Raw genomic sequence first — 18325 nt, 5'->3', positions numbered from 1 at the left:
ATGACTATGCTTGTGATCCTATACACCTGAAATAAGAACAATGCCTAGAGCAGCACTGTGCCTAAGAGTTACCTCCTGACAGCCTCCATATTACTCAAATGTGGCCAATCTCGAAGCCAAACTCAGCATGTAAATGCAATGCCTTCCCCCCAGCGTGGGACATGATACCCGGGGATGAGCCTCCCTGGAGCCAAGGGATCACTACCAAGTACCAGCTGATGACGTAACTAGAAAATGACCTTGAATTAAAGGTTCAACGCAGACCAGCAGAATATCCCTGTCTACATATAACAAAAGGAGTTAAAAATGCTTTTTGAGCTAAATTAAGGGGGAAATGGAAAGGACAAATGAGTTTAAATGGCTATAACTCTCTAAAAAAGAGTCTGGAGGTTGTCAGAAGGATTGCCCTTATGCACACCTGAGCAGAGTCTCAGAGACAGATAAGGTAGATACAACCCCAGGTATTGGTTCTTCTGAGGGCTAAAGAGACCCACAGGTTTTATGGTCATGGTAGATGGGGTTCACTGCCATGTCAGTTGGCCCTTCTTTGGAGTTGCTGTCTCTTCGTGATGAAGCTGGACTCAGATGTGATCTCTTTTCACAAGCCTTCCCTGTTACTTTACTGGAATTATATTTGGTGCTGGGGTTTAAGATATATCTAGGGGATCTGAATCTCTGGACTGACAATATGATAGCCAGGCCCTGAGCCTCAACACACTTCAGCTCCTACACTCTGGTTTATTGGGCTTACCCCACTCAGGTAACATGGAGTTGAAGAATGTCAACCACCACACCATGGAGCCTAGAGTGCCTACAACTGAAAGCAGGAGGATTGCATCCACTACCATGTGGAATTGAAGCCCCCTCTTGACATAGATGTGGAATGGACACAACCAATCCAAGGTCCACAGAGAAAATGTGGCATTGGTGTGGGAAAAGTGGCCATGGTGGCTGCTAGGTGTGGGGAATGGGAGGAAGAGATGAGATGTGGAGGCGTTTTCGGTACTTGGAGTTGTCCTTGGTGGTGCTGCAGGGACAATTACTGGACAGTGTAGAACCTCCCATGGCCCACTGGATGGAACGTGGGAAAGTATGGGCTATGATGTGGACCACTGACCATGAGGTGCAGCGATGCCCAGAGATGTACTCACCAAATGCAATGGATGTGTCATGATGATGAGGGAGAGTGTTGCTGTGGGGGGAGTGGTGGAGTGGGGGGAGTGGGGGTGAATGGGGACCTCATAGTTTTTGAATGTAATATTTTTTAAAAATTAATTAAAAATATAGTGAAAAAATGAAATATATATGAAAACAAGGGGAAAAAAACATACTACAAATCTACAGTGGCCAAAACGGCATGGTATTAGCACAAAGACACACTGATCAATGTAACCGTACTGAGAGTTCTAATATAGATCATTCCATACACACTCATCTGATATTTAACCAGGTCACCATGCCCACTCAACTGGGAGAGAATGGCCTTTTCCACAAATGGTACTTGGAGAACTGGGTTTCCATATTCAAAAGAATGAGACTGGAACACCATCTCACATATTATACAAAAATCAAGACAAGATGGATCAAAGATCCAAATATAAGAGCCATCACCATAAAGATCTTGGAAGATAATGTAGGGAAGCCTCTAAAGGATCTTGTATTAGGAAATGGTTTTATGAACTTCACACCCAAAGCACAAGCAAGGAAGAAAAAATAGATAAATGGGACCTCTTCAAAATTAAAAACTTTTGCACCTCAAAGGAGTTTGTCAAGAAAGTGAAAAGGCAACCTACCTATTGGGAGAATAAAATTCAGAAACCATATATCTGATAGCAGCCTAATATCCAGCATAGATCAAGAAATCCTACACTTTGAAAATGAAAAGGCAAAAAACCGTTTTCACAAATGGGCAAGTGCTTTGGATAGATACTTCTCCAAAAAACAAATACAAATAACTGAAAAGCCCATGAAAAGATGCTCAACATCACTAGTTATTAGGGAAATGAACATCAAAACTACAACAAGATGTTATCTTACACCCATTAAACTTGAAACCTTATTTTAAAAAAAACACAGAAGACTACAAGTATTGGGGAGGATGTGGGGGAATGGGAACCCTCATCCACTACTGGTGGGAATGTAGAATGGTGCAGTCATTTGGATGATAGTTCAACAGTTTCTCAAAAAACTAACTAGAGGTCTACCACATGATACAGCAAATCCACTGCTGAATTCATACCCAGAAGAACTGGAAGCAAGGACACATCAGATACATACACACCAATGTTCATTGTGGCATTATTTACTAATGCCAAAGGTTGAAATCAACCCAAATGCCCATCAAGAGATAAATGGATAAAAACAATGTGGTACATAATACATTGGGATATTGCACAGCTGGAAGAAAGATTATATCACTAACACAACAGATAATACAACATGGATGAATCTTGAGCATCTTATGTTGAGTGAAGCAAGTCAGGTTTTGAAGGACAAATATTTCATGACCTGACTGATATAAATTAAGCAATTTGAGCTAACTCACAGAGCATGCGTCTGGAAGAAGAATATACAGGAAATAGAAATGGATAAGAAGATTGTCAGCCAAAACCTATATGGGTGCAAACTATGATGAGGTGTAAATGTGTAGCTATGCAGTGAAATGACATGGCAGGGGTGTAGTGATATTATTGGGTTTGGTGCAGATCTGACAGGGGGTAGGATGGGGAGGGAGAGGTAGACAGTCCTCGGACGTGGGGGATGGCTGAAGAAGGTAGCAGGTAAACACTGGGGACTGGCAGGGATGTGATTAAAAGTACGATGTTGGGAATGCTCTTTTGTCAATTTTACAAGGAAGACTTACTAATTTAGTGTGTTGGATGGAAGGGCATTTGGGGCAAGGCATACCTGGGACAGGCTTTTCGGGAGTGTTCAAGAGATCATTTTACCATAGTGTGTTCTATCAGTGGGTAAAGATCCACAGGATGTTGTTGGATTCCCATCGTGGGGAGACCTGCTATGTTTTCAAACAGATGGGTGGGAGTCCCTTGAGAGTATGGGTGGTGCCTTATAGGGAAGGACAAACCAGTGTGTCAAACCCTCAGTGTTATTGCAAGTAACTGAATCTTGTCCTTCAAGAAATAAACCCTGATGTTCACCATGGGCCTCAAGGGAAGAGGAGGGAAGAATAGAAGAAACAGGGCATTTGAGGAGCAATGGAAATATTCTACATGATATTGCAATGATGGATACAGGCCATGTTTAATTTCATCAAATATTTATAAAATGTATGGTCCAAAATGTAAACCATAATGTAAACCATGGACCACCCTTAGTAGCTATATTTCAGTATTGGTACATCAGGTGTAAAATATGTACCATCTACATATAAAAATGTTAGTCATATGGGAAGGGGTAAAGGGGGAAAGATGATGGTTATATGGGAGTCCCCTGTTGTAGTAGTTTGATATAATTGATGGATTCCAAAAAGAAATATTGGATTATGCTTGTAATCTGATCTGTACATGGACATGATTGAATTATCATTAGCGCATTGAGTCCCTACCTCTCGGTGAGTGGGGACTCACAGATAAAAGGTATGGTGAAGAACAGAGTTCGGGATTTCTGATGTGAGAGTTTGATGCTGAAGACCTGGGAAGTCAGCACCCAGAGGAAAGGGAAGCCAGCACCAGGAGGGAACCTTGAACCCAGAGAAAAGCAAGCCCCAGGAAGATAGGAAACCCAGAAGCCAAAACCTTCACAGACATTGCGAGACATCTTGCTCCAATAGACTTTAGTGAGGGAAGTAACTTATGCTTTATGGCCTGGTATCTGTAAGCTCCTACCCCAAATAAATACCCGTTATAATTCCCAGCAGATTTCTGGTATTTTGCATCAGCATCCCTTTCACTGACTATACACCTGTATTCTGTATGTGACTTTACTGTGACCTAAAACTTCTTTGAAGACCAAAAAAAAAAAAAAAAAGACACTGGAGTAATGGAAGAAAATAAGATCACTGTACATGCAGGATGATATATATTACAGTATTACGGTGATGAAAGGAAAAACACACAAAAGTTTTGAAAAATTATTTTTCATTATATTTCTAATATCCCAATTTTAAAATTTTAATTTTAGTTTCTCTAAATTATTATGTATTTCATTTCTTACATTTAAACCTATCACTATTTCATTTTCCTGTTAATTATACTTGGTGATATCCTTGGGTTCATTTTTTTTTTTTAATATTACATTCAAAAAATATGAGGTCCCATTCAATCCCACCACCCCCACCCCCCACTCCCCCCCACAGCAGCACTCTCTCCCATCATCATGACACATCCATTGCACCTGGTAAGTACATCTCTGAGCATCATTGCACCCCATAGTCAATGGTCCACATCATAGCCCACACTATCCCACGTTCTATCCAGTGGGCCCTGGGGGGATCTACAATGTCCCGTAATTGACCGTGAAGCACCATCCAGGACAACTCCACATCCCGAAAACGCCTCCCCATCTCATCTCTTCCTCCCATTCCCCACACCCAGCAGCCACCATGGCTACCCTTCTCACACCCATTCCACATTTTCTCTGTGGACGTTGGATTGGTTGTGTCCATTACACATCTATGTCAAGTGGGGGCTTAGATTCCACATGGATACTGGATGCACTCCTCCTGCTTTCAGTTGTAGACACTAGGCTCCATGGTGTGGTGGTTGACATTCTTCAACTCCATGTTAGCTGAGCGGGGTAAGTCCAATAAATCAGAGTGTAGGAGCTGAAGTCTGTTGAGGCTCTGGGCCTGGGTATCATATTGTCAGTCCAGAGATTCAAATCCCCTAAATATATCTTAAACCCCAGCACCAACTACAATTCCAGTAAAGTAGTGTGCAAGTCTTGTGAAAAGAGATCCCCTCTGAGTCCAGTTCCATCACGCAGTAACACCAGCTCCAAAGAAGGGCCATCTGCCATGGCAGTGAACCCCATCTGCCATGACCATAGAACCCGTGGGTCTCTTTATCCCTCAAAAGAACCAATACCTGGGGTTGTATCTACTTTATCTGTCTCTTAGACTCTGCTCAGTTGTGCATAAGGGCATTCCTTCTGACAACCTCCAGACTCTTTTTTAGAGACTTGTAGCCTTATAAACTCATTTCTCCTTTCCATTTCCCCCTTACATTAGGTCAAGCAGCATTTTGAAGTTATGTTATATGTAGACAGGGATATTCTGCTGATCCGCATTGAACCTTTAATTCAAGGTCATTTTCTAGTTGCATCTTCAGCTGGTATGTGGTAGTGATCCCTCGGTGCCAGGGAGGCTCATCCCCGGGTGTCATTTAAGGAAGGTTTGTGTCACAGAAGCGTTTCAACTATGGTAGGGGAGGAGCCTTGGTGTGGGGTGTCAGTGTGGGGATGTATGGGAGGAAGCTCACCTGGGCATACATATAAGGCATAAAATGTATTTTAGTGTTCATGGGGCATTTTTACAGTGAGTGGACATTCACACAATAAGCAAAGAATATCAAATTCCCATTGTAGGCAGCTCTGCCACTTTCTCTAATGGAACAGCAAGAATCCCCCAAGTACACAGGCAATGACTAGTGGTCCATTGATGGGCCTCTGATATTGATGACTATGCTTGTGAGCCTTCACTCTTGAAATTGAAACGTAGCCTACTATTATAGGGTGCCTAAGAGTTAGCTAGTGGGAACCACCCTGTGCTCAAAGGTGGCCTCTCTCTAAGCCAAACTCAGCATATAAATGCAATAACTTCCCCCCAGCATGCTTTATGACTCCCGGAGATGAGTAAACTCGTGGAAATAAACTCTGGAGTATGGGTTACTAAGAAATGGAATGAGGGTTGAGAATGGGAGCTGATGATTGATGTATGTAGTGATATAATTTGGTTAACTGTAATAGAGTGGAAATGAATAGGGTTGAGAGCAACATGTGTAACACATTATAGTAATACTCAGAGTGAACATTGTTGCTTAAATGCTCAAATCAGAAAATAAGCACCTCAAATAAGTAAGTTAAACTTCTTCTTAAGATAGTAGAAAAAAGCAAACTACGTCCAAAGCAAAGATAAGAAAGGAAATAATAAACATCAGAAAGGAAACCAATGAAAGACCAGAAAACCAATAAAAAGCAATACTATGTTGAAAAGATCAATAAAATAGTCAAAGCTTGAGCTCAACTGAAGTAAAAGAGGACTAAATTACCAAAACCAGGAGTAAGGATGGGAACATGACTACTAAGACTATGGAAGCAAAAAGCTTATAAGCAAAACTTGTCCCAGTGGTTCACTAGGGGTAAGAGCGAGTCGTGCCACTCCCATTTCCACCCCTTGACTCCTGGACCCATGGATTCTGGTTGTGGGGCAAACAGCACCATAAAGTGGATGCTGATTTAAAGCATACACAGCCTCCTGGAGAACATCGCCCCAGCCGTGCAAGGTATTGCCACCTAGTTGACACTGTGAACGAGTCTTTGACAGGCCGCTCCACCATTCTATCAATCCAGCTGCTTCAGCTGATGGGGAACATGGTAAGACCAGGGAATTCCATAGGCATGCGCCCATTCCCACACATCACTTGCTGGGAAATTAGTTCCTTGAGTAGAAGCAATGCTGTTTGGAACACCATGGCGGTAGATAGGACATTCAGTAAGCCCAAGGATGGTAGTTTTGGAAGAGCCATTGCATGTAGGAAATGCAAACTCATATATAGAGTATGTGTCTATTCCAGTTAAAACAAATCGCTGCCCCTTGCATAGTGGAAGTAGTCCAATATAGTCAACCTGTCACCAGGTGTCAGGCTGGTCACGTCAAGGAATGTTGTTATATTGGGGGCTGAGTGTGGGTCTCTGCTGCTGGCAGATTGGGCACTCAGCAGTGGATGTAGCCAAGTCAGCCTTGGTAAGAGGAACTGCGTGTTCCTGAGCCCATGCATAACCTCCATTCCTACCTCGATGGCCACTTTTTTCATGAGCCCACTGGGCAATGACAGCAGTGGCTGGGGAAAGAGGCTGAGCATTAGCCACAGAGTGGGTCATCTTTTCCACTTGATTATTAAAATCTTCCTCTGCTGAAGTTACCCTCTGGTGAGCATTCACATGGGACAAAAATTTTTCATGGTTTTTGCTCCCTGAAAATCATCAATTCACATAACTCTTCCCCAGACCTCCTTCTCACCAATTTTCCAATCATGTTTCTTCCAAGTCCCTGACCATCCAACCAAGCCATTGGCAACAGTTCATGGATCAGTGTACAAATTCACCTCTGGCCGTTTCTCCTTCCAAGCAAAATGAGCAACCAGGTGCACAGCTCAAAGTTCTGCCCACTGGGAGGATTCGCCTCACCAGTGTCCTTCAGTGATGTCCCAGAAATGGGCTGCAATGCTGCAGCTGTCCACTTTTGGGTGGTACCTGCATATCATGCAGAACCATCTGTAAACCAGGCCTGAGGTTTCTCTTCCTCAGTCAAGTGTTTGTAAGGGACTCCCCAAGAAGCCAAAGCTGTGAGCTGGGAAGGAGAAAGTAACATGGCAGTGGTGGTGATCATGGACATTTGGGCTACTTCTGCATGTACCTTTCTCATACCTTCATGACCCGCTCAAGCCCTTCTCATATATACCACTTCCACTTTATTATGGAGTGCTATTATGCTCTCCCGACTTTATGGTTTGGTGGGTCAGACAATACCCAGCTCATGATAGGCAACTCAGGTCTCATGGTAACTTGATGGCACTTAGTTAAGCATGCATTCTCTACTAAGGTCCAGCAGCATGCCAAAAGCTCTTTCTCAAAAGGGGAGGAGTTATCTGCACAGGATGGCAGGGTTTAGCTCCAAAATCCTAAGGTCAGTGTTGTGATTCACCTCTAGGGGTCTGCCAAAGACACCGGACAAAATGATGATGAAGGAAACTGTCATCTGAAACAGAGTGTCTACAACTGCAAGCAAAAAAGCTATTTCCATCTGCCCCATAAGATCTAAACCGCCTCTGTATCTGAGACAGAGTGGGCATCAAAACCCCCAAAAATGTACGGCTTAGGAAAGAACCAACTTGAGGTGGTCAGCAACCATGGGCAAAGTAAACGTTAATATTGTAACAATGGAAGAACATGTAACACTGATGCAAAGATAGTGCTTAGCAGAGGTTCTGAGGGGAGGGGCTGGGAATACTAGGTAGAAAATAGGGCATTTTTAAGGCACTGGAATTAAGTGTAAGCTGCAGTGTAAACTATTGGCCTTGGTTAGTAGTAATGCTTTAATGTTTTATTCATCAATTGTAACAAATGTACCACACAATTGTATGATGCTACTCAGAGGGAAACTTGTGGGAGTGGGAAGGGTCAGTTATATGCAAATCCCTTATACGTTTGATGAAATTTTTAAAAATATTATCCTTACAGAACACTTATCAAAAACAAAATGTTTATGAAAATACAAACAGATGAAAATAGCATGTGGTAACAGTTTCCACTTATTATCAATAGACCTTCCACAACCTAAAAGAAATACATCCAACAGAAATTAGAGCAAACATTACAGGTACCAGCTGCAGGCTACCACCATATCCCTAACATTAGGAAAAAGACAAAGAAGAGCAGTCATTACCATTTCTATTCAGCAGTGCAATACAAGTCTTTACAAGTGCAATTAAAAAGCTAAAAAAAGAAATGTGTTTTAAAGCTTGGAAATCATGTGCACAATCATATAGCCAAGAAACCCTCCGGAATCTACCAGTGAATTATGAGAATCAATGAGGGGGTAATTCTGTCTGTTAAAACATCAATCAACCAAAATCCTTTGCATGCATAAAAGGTAATTTAGTATGAGGATATTTCAGTGTATGGAATATTTCTGTGATTTAGCCTCTGGGTTTTGACATATTTTGACCAATACGTACTCAAATTCATTAAAAGTTCTTCGTATCGTGAATACAAATTAAAAACACAATAATAATAAATATTTTTCTGTTTTCTAAAGTCTTCTACTATTTAGTACCCTAAATTTCCAGAGTCTCCCATTATACAAGATCAGGCAGAACAATTCTAATGCCCTAAAACTGTCCTGTGTTCCTTCTATTTATTCTTCCTTCCCCCAACCCCAGCACCTATGGTACCCACTGTTTCACTTTCTGAAGAGTATGACTCATAATTACTTGCAATAATATTGAGTACTTGACATAATTGTCTCTTTTCTTTTTATTAGACACTGCCTATGTTCTCGAGAGACTCTTGCCACTCTATTTGAGAACATAGTATGACTCCCCCGGACTGGGATTTAATATTTTCTTGCTTATTGTGTGGGTCTCCACCCACTGAGATAACACATAATGACAAGATGAGCACTTACATATTCCAGAGAAACCTGCCCCAGGTACAACCTCTCCTGTATGCCACTCCCATCCAATACCTACACCAGTAATATTCCCCTGCCATATTTGCTAAAAGAATATTCCCAACATTATAGTTTTAAGCACAGATCTGCAAATCCCCAGAGTTCATCTGTTCCTGCCCGTGACCCTCCTCCCAGCCCATGGATAGACCAATCTTCCCACTCTACCCAACTCACAGACCAGCACTGCTGATCTCAACAACATCACTGCACCACTGTCCTCCTCATCCACTGCACAACTACACCCTTCCACCTTATCATAGTTACTGCCCATATGGGCATAGGCTCACAAACCTTACTCCCTGTGTCCCCTGGAGACACTCGCTCCATGAGACTGTTCAAACTGCTTAATTCAAATCAGTGAGGTCATGCAATATTTGCCCTTCAGTGCCTGGCCCACTTCACCTAACATGAGGTCTTCAAGATTCATCCACGTTATCCTGTGTGTTAATACTGCATTGCTTCTTATACCTCAGGAATGTTCCATGGTATGTATATACCACTCTTTGCTTTCCCATCCTTCTATTCATGTGCACTTGGGTTAATTCCATCTTTTGGCAATAGCGAATAACGCTGCTATGAGCATTGGTGTTCATAGATCCATTCGTGTTCCTGCTTTCAATTCTTCCTGTTATATACCCAGAAGTGGGATTGCTGGAGCAAATGGCAGTTCTACAGTTAGCTTGCTGAGGAAATGCCAAACTGTCCTCCACAAGGGCTCCACCATTCTCCACTCACACCATCAGTTAATGAGCAATCCCTTTCCTCCACATGCACTCAAACTTATAGTAAAGCAGTTTCACTTCTATTTATGTAGCGGGGAATTATACATTGACAATACTTATTTTTAAAATGAGTCAATTATATTAATACATATGAACAAATCATTCAATTAATCCAAAACACACAATCAGTGGTATTTGGTACAATCACAAAGTTGTACAGTCATCACTTCGATCATTATTAGAGCATTTCCATTATTTCAATAGTAATATTAAACAAAAAAGACACCCCGTGGCAGCAACTACATAGCAACCATCTACCCACAGTCTGCAGACACACAAACCTCAGTCCCAAAACAACCAGACACATACAAGACATTCCCTTGCCTAATGGATATACATGGTAACAATCACACAAATGCACGGAAGCCTGAAGAACCTCTGACACTAATTATATATTTGCCAGACTTCCAATGTACACTCGGAGTTCCTTGTACAAAAAAATACGAGTTTATATGGTTATGAGTCTCCACAACAGAGTCAGGAGATCATCAGAGGGGTCGCTCTTAAGCATGCCTCAGCAGGATCCCAGAGACAGCCAGGGCAGATACAACCCCAGGTATTGGTTCGTCTGAGGGCTCCAGAGACCTCGAGGTTCTATGGTCGTGGCAGATGGAGTTCAGTGCCATGTCTGTTGGCCCTACTTTGGAGTTGGTGTTCCTGAGTGGGATGGAGTTGAACTCAGATGTGATCTTTTTTCGGAAGCCAATCCTGTTATTTTTACCGGGCCTGTGGTTGGCACTGGGGCTTAGTGTATGCTCGGGACCTGAATCTCTGGACTGTCCAGGTGATAGCCAAGCCCTGAGCCTCAACAGACCTGCAGCTCCTATGCGCTATTTTAATGAACTTACTCCAGCCAGCAAACAGGGAGGTGAAGAAGGTCAACCACCACACCAGGGAGCCAAGAGGGCCTACAACTGCAAGCAGGAGAATTGCATCCATCATCCATGTGGAATCTAAGCCCCCTCTCGATATAGAGGTGGAGGGGACATAGCCATCCCAGGGTCCACAGGATGGAGGAATAGAGTATGCATTAGCGTGGACTTACTGATATTCTATTCTGGAACTGTTGTGATTAGTAATGGAGGAAAATGTAGCATTAATGTGGAGGAAGTGGCCATGGTAGCTGCTGAGGGTAGGGAGAGGGAAGAAGAGATATGATGTGGGGGCAGTTTCACAACTTGGAGTTGTGCTGGGTGGTACTGCAGGGACAGTTGCTGGACATTGTAAGTCCTGCCATGGCCCACTGGGTGGACTGGGGGAGAGTGTAAACTACTATGTAAACCACTGTCCATGTGGTGCAGCAGTGCTCCAAAATTATTCACCCAGTGCAGTGAATGTGCCATGATGATGAAAGAGGTTGTTGATGTGGGAGAAGGGGGGTGAGGGGGTGGGGACTATATGGGAACCCCATATATTTTGAATGTAACTTTAAAAATATATTTATATAAACCCCACAATTCCCAGTAAAAATTAATCTTCAGTACAAAACACACTCTCTAAACATCCATGGACAAACAAGCACTTAGTAGTAAACATATCCTCGTAGCCCATAAAATATACACCAAAACTCACTAAACCCCCAAATCAATCCCGTAGACTCTGACAACAACCAAGTGCATTCAAGACAAACTTGGATATTACCATGTCCTTAAGGAACAGTCAATCCCCCAAAAGCTGTGAACACACACCTAGGTACGATGCTGTAGAACCTGAAGACAAAGAGCAACTTTTCCACATGCTCCTAAATCTCACACACCACACCTCCTCTTTCACCCAAATGGACACAATAACCTCACATCCCAAACACAAACTCACACAAGTCTCCCTCTTGAGAAACTATGAACAGAATGTGCCCATAGGCCCTGATATGTTCAACTTCACAAACCCAGTCCCCCACAAAATCCAGTCACTCCTCTCCAAATTTGGTCCACACCAAAAACAAATGTCCTGAACTCCCATCCAGGCAGTGTGAGCACGTACTTAATGCCTATGCTCTGAATAGACACAGACCCAGTGCACACCTCACAAAGAGACACATATACGATATCTCCCTTTACCCTCAAAATAAACAGAGCCACCCAAGAACACACATATGCAAAAGTTTCCAAAGTGGTCCACAGTGTTGCTAGGCAGAATATTTGCTGTTCCTTTCTGCAGTGTCTTTGATGAGAAAATACTACAACCTCCTCCCTGTTGAACCCAGAGGTGGCCATTTGACTTGCTTTGTTCCATGAATACCCACAAATTACTAATGGCCAGTCCTCCAATGCATGCATTAGAAGGGTAAACATAGCCTTGTGAATTAACACACACTCCAGAGTTCACCTGAGCTACCTACATTCTCCAAACCTACAAACTCCCTGAATTTTCACATAAATTGTCCATAGCCCTAGGACACCCAGCCCACAAGTCTTCATGTATATACAGAAACCTCCAACACCACCCCACACATGTATTTACCATCTAAGAAATTCCCATCTCCGTAAACACACCAACATCTCACACAACCTGGAGAATACACACACACTCAGAATGCATGGAGGTGTGGGCTGGTGTAATTGAGAACCTCTTAAATTTTTAAATGTAATATTATTCATAATATATGTATCCTCAAGAAAATACAATAAAAAAATAAAGCATATAAAGAAATGGCTCTGAGCCTAAAAAAGGATGAGTTTTGTGAAGACTGTCAAGGGCCACAGATCTCTCTGCATCTGCACGGAAGGCCTCCAGGCTCTAGTAGATGGGAATGTAGGCGGGAGATGGCCTAGATGGCAGCACCTGCAGAGATTGTCAGCACAGGGAGCCACTTTCTCCAGGTCTTACCCTTTCCCAGGAGGCTCACAATCCATTCCTGATGGAAGCACGTGAGAAACATCTGCATAACTCAGTTCAACTGAGGAAATGGCAGACTTTCTAGAGCCACAGTCCACCTGGCCAGTTGAGACACTTTTGGGGCCTATGTCACAATTAGACTACGCCCTCTGCCCATACACATTTACCTATCTTTTTATAGAGGTTCCTTACTAACCATCTTGTTCAATAACCTCTGAATTCCAGGTTACCTTTTAGAGATTCAAACAGATATAACCCATTTCTTCATTCAACAATTATTTATGGAGCATCAATGTCATGGTAAAGATGCCTCATGAAAGTCTTACATAATAGTGCAGGAAACCAGATATAAGCAAATAACTAGCCTGGAGTCACATGCAAACTGAATTTCTGAACTGTACACTCAGCAGTGAGATTTAGTGCTATAATCCTAGTGAACTCTGCAGATAGAAACTGGGGAATGAAAATAAGGTTGAGTGTTAACAAAAAAACCCTTGATTGAAAACGTAAGAGAAGAATTGAATGCTCAAGGAGAGAGTCAATTTCCTCACATAAAAATATTTACCCTACACTGGAATCCTCTTCCTGGGATATCTGCATCTGAGCACTAAGGTTCAAGATATTTTCCAGGTATACCAATTATCCATTGCCACAATAGTGCAGATAAATGAACTACTGCAAAGCTCAATTGATTACAGCCATAGGTGTAGATTTCCCTCAGGTGTCTGAGGGTGCGAGTTTGCAGCTTGGCTCTTCTGGAAGTTCTCCTCTGATCTAGGCTCCTTCACATGTCAGGGTGGACTAAAGAAAAGCAGTCTGGTCCACATCTCACACTCAGGAGGAGAGCATGAGAACATGTACCTGTCACTGACTGACATGCAAGGGGAGGTCCCAGAGGCAGAGCGGGAGACACTGCAGTGTGACAAGGGGAAGGGCAAGGAGGCCTGGAGGGAAGCACTCTGTCATTTTGCCTTCTGCCATAGGTAGCTGTGACTTCAAACTCACCAAGGTGTACACTTGGAGAAGAGACTGTTACTGCATGTTACTGCACTCTTATCCTGGGAGGCAGCTAAAAACACATTTTCAGGTCATCCAATCCTTATTCAGCAAACGATTCTTTGGGGCGTCCTTTGTGCGAACACTGTGAAGGCTGCTGTACAGAATTCAGAGCTGAATGTGTCAGGTCCCAGTTCTAGAGGATCAAAATCACATAGAGGGTTTTGTAATTAATTTTGTTTGGAATCAGAGTGGAGTGCATTAGGGGACTGGGCAGTTGTGTTCTACCTAGTAAAAGTAAGAAGAAACATTTTTATGAGAACTCACAATATGCCAATCACAGCTCCTAAAAATCTAATGTACTAACTATAATATTTACAGCTCTACAGAGCTAGCAGTGTTATCCTCATTTCACAAAGAAGTGAGACCTGGCTTCGAGGGGGAACACTATTGAAACAGTCACAAAGGGCATGGAATCAACATGGGGGAACCAAATTTGATCCAGGCTTTCTGGAAGCAGAGGCTCTGCTCTAGCCCTGACCCCAGGCTCCCTCTTGTTTGTGTTCCCTGAAGCTGGGGAAGGACTGAATGCAGAGAAGGCACCCACTACAGGAAGGACACCTCACATACCTCCCTGGGATGGAGCTACCTAAAAAATGCTAGCCCTCAAAGGTCAGGACCTCTCCATCAAGGCCTTTTCCAGGTGACCCCTCTCAACAGGGGCAGCAGTTTCCTCACCCAGAGGAGACTCTAATCTCCTGCTGCTGCTTCCCCTGCTGCTATGGCTACTTCATGCTAGGGCTGCCTCCTGCCACATCTGCCCCAATGTTTGAGCAGGTTTCTGAACTTTATGGTTTCTAGACACCCAATGATGAGATACTGCGTTTGCTTTAATACCCACTTCTCATCTGGAGTCATCATATTAAGACATATTTGCTGATGGAAGGATGGGTAAGCAGGGATCTTGCCCTGCAGCCAGAACCTAGACTGGTAAGCTCCGGGCTGATGATACCACAGGGCTTCCTGCTTGAGGAAGCAGAAGCCAGAAGGTGAGTCTGGGAAAAGGGGAGGTGTGGGTGCCTTTAGGGTTGGTGTTGGGGTCATCTCATCCCTCACATGCTCTCTCCACCTCCTACTGCAGAACTAAACCTTGTTCTGACCTCACCCCTGATTCCTGGCCTCTGTCAGCCCTTGTCTGGGCTCCATGCAGCGTGCTCTGCTTTCCACATCTGCAGGTCCTCGGCCTCCTTCCTTGGCTCTTGAAACACAACCTCCACCTTCAGCTCCACATTCCTGCAGCAGAAATCAGAAAGACTTCCTTTTAGGAGCAGTTTCCCAGTGGTGGCAAAATAACCTTCAGAGTCTCCTCAGACCTTACCAGTGCATTACTGCAGGGCCCGTGTGACCCCATGCCCTGGTGTAGAATTTGAAGGGAAAAGGGCCTGTGACCAGCCTTTGGAGAGTAGAAGAGTCTGGGGCATCAGGGAGCCTGGCCATAAGGGTCACTCAGTGAATACCTGAGGTGGGAAGAGGAGGGTAAGACATGTCCTGCCCCCAGGTTGAGGGCTGTTGCCTCCAGGCCTCAATCTCCACATCCAACATGGGGGCAGCAATGCCAGGCTGGGGTCTGCAGCCCTCAGACCGTGCTCCATCCTCCCAGGTCAAGGCACACCCTCTGTCTCTCCGCACATTATGTCTTTGTGGTTTTTATGTGGGGGTTTTAGATACCCCCACTCCCACAACTCGAAATTTTAGACATACTTCCAATACAATCATGCCACTGTGGCAGATTGAATTAGGTACTGCAATTTTGAACTGTGTTTAATCTTATTCCATTTTCCTGTGGCGGTCAACCCAGTGTTAACAGGATTTCCTCTGGTTTTTATTTTCAGGTCATGCGTGGCCCATCTAAAATTGTGGATGGGCCCTGCTCCACATGGCTGTAGGCCTTAGGAAGAGAAGCTAGAAGTCACAGAAGCTAGGAAGGAACGGATATCACCAACTGACCAGAGGCTGAGAAACAATCCAAGGAACTGCAAGGATTCCCAGAAGATACACCAGAATGTTACAGGCTTTCAGAGGAAGCAAGTTTTCCACACACTTTGACCTAGACTTCCAGTCTCAAAGGAGAGACCAACATACACTGTTTAAGCAAAACCATGGTGTGGGGTTTGTGAGATCAGCTCAAGCACACTAAGATGTTCACTTCCATGTATAAACACACAACCCCACCATTCAGTGAGATATATATACACATACTAAGTGCCCACAAGACGTACTAAAAGCTCTCCACTGAAAGCTTCAATAACATACTACCGGGAAATATACATCCAAATCACTGTGACCCAGAGTACATGCTCATTACACATAAAATGTACCACATGCCTCAATTTTACCCACAATTCCCGAATACAAATACGAACAAATACCACCCTGTATCACCAAATACATATACAGCTCCTGCATTTACTTAGTCCCTACACTTGCTAGTGATCATCAAAATTTCTCCAGCATCTTCTAGAATAGGCACATGAAACACAACAATCCTTCCATCTGAACATATACATCTGCCAGCTTCAAACAGTATTATACAGTTCCCCTTCAACACCAAAATATCTACGCACAACTCCTGAAAGCCACCCAAACATACATCACCACTCAACGTAGCCTGAGTACATTTCAATGATCCCACACATCCAACCAATATACAGAAGATACAGAGTCCCTACCAACTAATATACGGACATGCTCCCTATCACTGCCCATATGCCTATGCAGAGGCAATTCCAAACTTTAACACACAAAAACCCCAAAGAGTCATGGGGAAAGCACACACAACATATAATGTTTCCATAGCCTCAAACTGCAAATACAGAACACCAATTCCTTGATATACATGCACTGCATCTCACAGGATGCAAGAACCCAAAGCCGCAGGCTCACTGAAAAAATAGTCAGGTCCTCCACTTAACCCCAAATATCCACACAGACACCACTGATTCACAGATTTCAAGGTATCTGTCACATTCCAACCAACCCATGAAATGCAAATACGAGTGTCAAACTTGCAATTCATATGAACACAGTTCCAAAAGACATGCACAATAGAGCTCACACTCCCTGAATTTCTACAGTGCGTAAGAGGCCCACCAATACATGGGTAGAATATCACAATTTTCAGATACACAATCAACCTCTTCTATGCATACCCACAATCGGGTACAGAACATCTTTCTATCCTCAACTACACTAACTGACCTGGTAACAACCCCACGAAACACACTTCCACCCAGAGGAACTCAGCTCCTGGATACAATCATAAAAGTAGTTAAAGCTCCAGTTATGAACGTAGTGGTATGTAGCCAGGTTTAACACTGTGAACCAACTCTCTCTAAAATAATTCTGTGTGTGTATATATATAAACACAGAGAATACATTTCAATCATTTAATACCATACTGTATGTGCAGCACAAATTTTACAAATAGTTAGAAAATATACATTATCTTTTGTAAATTGCACTTGGTGAATTGATTCTCACAAACTTTTGTCCATTTTTGCCCACATCTTATATCTATTATATATATAACCTGTGCTTGAAAATCTATCACAATTGACACCAGACCTTGAAAAACTGTTTATTCGTCCATGAAGCAAAGACTCTCAGGTTCGTGATAACATAATGGTTTCATCATGAACACTGGTTAATATTTCTACCTTAAAAAGTAATATAGTGAAATAACCAAGATATGCTGGAATTGCCCTTACTTTTTAGTGTTCCCTCTTTCCTCAATAGAACGTATTTTATATACTGAAATATTGTCCCTCATTTTTTGTATTATCACAATGTAACGGATACAGACTTAGGTCACATTATTAACAATTTAAAGTTAATTTAACTCTATACCACCTAGTTGAACAAATGCAGTGGGTCTGGTCTGCAGTGCTCCTCCCTCCCGCAGTATAGATGCTCCCCCCACAGAGGAAGGGACAAGTGAGGGCAGGGCCACAGCCTTAGGGAGCAGCTCCTGATTCACAGGAGCACACACAGTGCTGAGCCCAGAGACACCACTAGGAAGCCATGAGTTGGTGCATTCTTCACCTTTATTTTTTACACAACTGACATAGAAAAGCAGGTGGAAGTGGTGGGACTAGGGTGATGGGACAACCCCTCCCCCTCAGACCCTGGGGTTCACAGTTATGGACTCGCCCTCCTCCCTGTGCACACGCACTTCCATTCTGGAACCGGTTCCCAACTGACATCAGAGGCGGTTGGAGGACCAGAGAACACGTGACAGAGCCCC

General features: G+C 43.3%; 1 long non-coding RNA gene across 1 annotated transcript in view; it reads right to left on the bottom strand.

Annotated features, from left to right (window-relative positions):
• Positions 1-13991: 13991 nt before the first annotated feature.
• The window catches only part of LOC139437106 (uncharacterized), a 107371-nt gene continuing 103037 nt past the window's right edge, over positions 13992-18325 (bottom strand). Inside the window, exons 5-6 of the long non-coding RNA XR_011646695.1 lie at positions 15188-15315; positions 13992-14218 (exon numbers count right to left, since the gene is read on the bottom strand). This is a non-coding gene — a long non-coding RNA (uncharacterized lncRNA). The remainder of the gene's footprint in view (positions 14219-15187; positions 15316-18325) is intronic.

Source organism: Dasypus novemcinctus, chromosome 20 (genome assembly GCF_030445035.2).
Source record: "Dasypus novemcinctus isolate mDasNov1 chromosome 20, mDasNov1.1.hap2, whole genome shotgun sequence".
NCBI classification, from domain to species: Eukaryota; Metazoa; Chordata; class Mammalia; order Cingulata; family Dasypodidae; genus Dasypus; species Dasypus novemcinctus.
Note: the sequence above shows the minus strand (reverse complement) of the source record. Positions and strands in the feature narration are given on the sequence as shown.